We start from the raw sequence: 520 nt of genomic DNA, 5'->3' as shown, positions 1-520 counted from the left end.
TACTGATCTTTTTTTTTTTTTTTTTTCAGAAAGGCCTTGTCAGACTGAAGCAGGGCCAATCACTGAGCCTCAACGAGTCTTGTCTGAGCCACTCAGCCACTGTTTCCAATACCAGAGGTTATGACAGCCTCCATCACTGCAAATTCTTTAAAAGATCTTGTCAGCGTGGAGCTCTCGCTCTGGATAACAACCACATGCACCCATTCACCAGGGCTTCGGGCCTTGGATCACAGGCCTCCCTCGTACCGGCTGCAGCTGAGGTTCATGAACATGCTGGTGCCAGCACTCTCCCCCGCAGTTGTGAAATGTTATGATGATCCCATTTTTTTTGTTTCGTAGCTGCGAGAGAAGCTAAATAAACTCAAGCATGCGGAGGCAATTATACAGCGTAAACGCCAGTTTCTGTTTAGAAACAGCCAACGAGCCAGTTCAGATTAAAAATAAATATATATATATTTATTGTTGCTTAAAAAGTCCCTCCTCGAAGACTTGAACTCGAAGGCCTCTTCCAGCAAGGGGC

The sequence above is a fragment of the Anser brachyrhynchus genome (assembly GCF_964034855.1).
Source record: "Anser brachyrhynchus genome assembly, chromosome: 16".
Lineage (NCBI taxonomy): Eukaryota > Metazoa > Chordata > Aves > Anseriformes > Anatidae > Anser > Anser brachyrhynchus.
Note: the sequence above shows the minus strand (reverse complement) of the source record.